Source organism: Saccopteryx leptura, chromosome 8, assembly GCF_036850995.1.
Source record: "Saccopteryx leptura isolate mSacLep1 chromosome 8, mSacLep1_pri_phased_curated, whole genome shotgun sequence".
NCBI lineage: Eukaryota > Metazoa > Chordata > Mammalia > Chiroptera > Emballonuridae > Saccopteryx > Saccopteryx leptura.
The window spans coordinates 75,946,025-75,947,855 of record NC_089510.1 but is presented as its reverse complement, the minus strand read 5'-3'; positions in this window follow the sequence as shown (position 1 = coordinate 75,947,855).

The window sequence follows — 1,831 nt, the reverse complement described above, 5'->3', positions numbered from 1 at the left end:
AGTTCTAAAACCTCATGCAACAGAAAACGAAAAAAAAATTGTTCCTCAGTGTAATGGGTGGCACCCAGCACCAATACTAAACTCAAGCTACCTACACAAGCAGCACAACCAAAGAAGAAGTTCAGCAGGCAACAGACACTGCAGAAAATAAATACACCCAGTAGGACCAACACGGCTTGGTGTCTAATACATATAATCAAGGTTGATTATATGTCAGCTAGTCTGAAGGAATAACCACACCTATGAAAAGACCAACTGCATTTAATACTCACATACAACAAGAGGGTAAATACCACCCTCAAGAAATATTTTTAGAGATTCTAAGTGCTATGAGTTTTCTCTCTCTCTCTATTTATCTATCTCTCTCACTACAGTTCTACCATACACATTGCTGTCAAATCATAGCTTTAGTATATAGATGTAATAATATTACTTTCAAATTCAAAAACATTTGAGGATACCATGGTTCTTTAAAAATACAAGGGCGGCCCTGGCCAGTTGGCTCAGTGGTAGAGCATCGGCCTGGCATGCGGAAGTCCTGGGTAAGATTCCCAGCCAGGGCACACAGGAGAAGCACCCATTTGCTTCTCCACCCTTCCCCCTCTCCTTCCTCTCTCTCTCTCTCTCTTCCCCTCCTGCAGCCAAGGCTCCATTGGAGCAAAGATGGCCCGGGCGCTGGGGATGGCACCTTGGCCTCTGCCTCAGGTGCTAGACTGGCTCTGGTCGCAACAGAGTGACGCCCCGAATGGGCAGATCATCGCCCCATGGTGGGCATGCCGGGTGGATCCTGGTTGGGCGCATGCGGGAGTCTGTCTGACTGCCTCCCCGTTTCCAGCTTCAGAAAAATACAAAAAAAAAAAAATACAAGGGCGGCAGGATGGCGATGAAGTAGGCAGATGTACCAACTTCCAACTCCCAGAACCAAAGAGGATTACAACTTAATTTTAAAAACCATCATCTGGAAGAACCAACTTTGAACTGAACTAAGAGGACTCTTCAACCAAGGAACACTGAAGAGGCCAGGTTGAAACTGGTAGAAAAGTGAAAACGTGGAGAGGGCTGCCTAGCTCCCCAGAGGAACAGTGGCAGGGAGAGAGTTTAGCAGAAAAGAGAGGGACCTGGGCCCCAGGAACAAAGCCTCAGCCTGCAGCCCCAGAGCCTAGAAGAGGCATATAGACAGTATTTAGCTGCAAAACAAGTCAGGATACTGTTTGTGAGAAAGAGACAGTTTTCTCAGACCCAGGATTCCTCTTAAAGGGACCACACAGAAAACCTCTTTCACAACCATCCACCCAGGGCTCCGGGGGACGGGAAGAGAAGAGAAGATTGCAGTAGCAGGAAGAGAGTGTAATCTAGGAGGCACAGGGAGAAACATTTTGAGGGACAGCCACCCTAACCCCGGGGCTGAGTCACTCCCAAAATCTGAAGTGAATATTTCCTCTGGAACCAGCAATACCAGCAAAGGGAAGCAGGACACCAGCCAAACAAGCTCTCCCACAGCACTCAGAGCAGAGCTGCTTAGAAGGGAGCTTTCAGGACTATAGTATGGATTGTTAGGGTCTGACCTGCAACGCCCCCACCCACACTACTGAGGGCTTGCTGGAGGGCAGGAGGTGATGGGATGCAGAAGGACCATTTGGTCGGCAGGGGTGGATGCTGGGCAGGACACGCCGGAGGCCCAGCAAGAGCTCAGTCTAGCCAGGCAGGGCAGAGAGGACATGTGATGGAGGTCCAGCCTGACTGTGGGACTGCCTGCAACCCCACCTATAGGGGAATAGTGGGAGCCTGGGAATGAGTGGAGATCACCGCTGAGTAAGGGCGCACAGCCCCA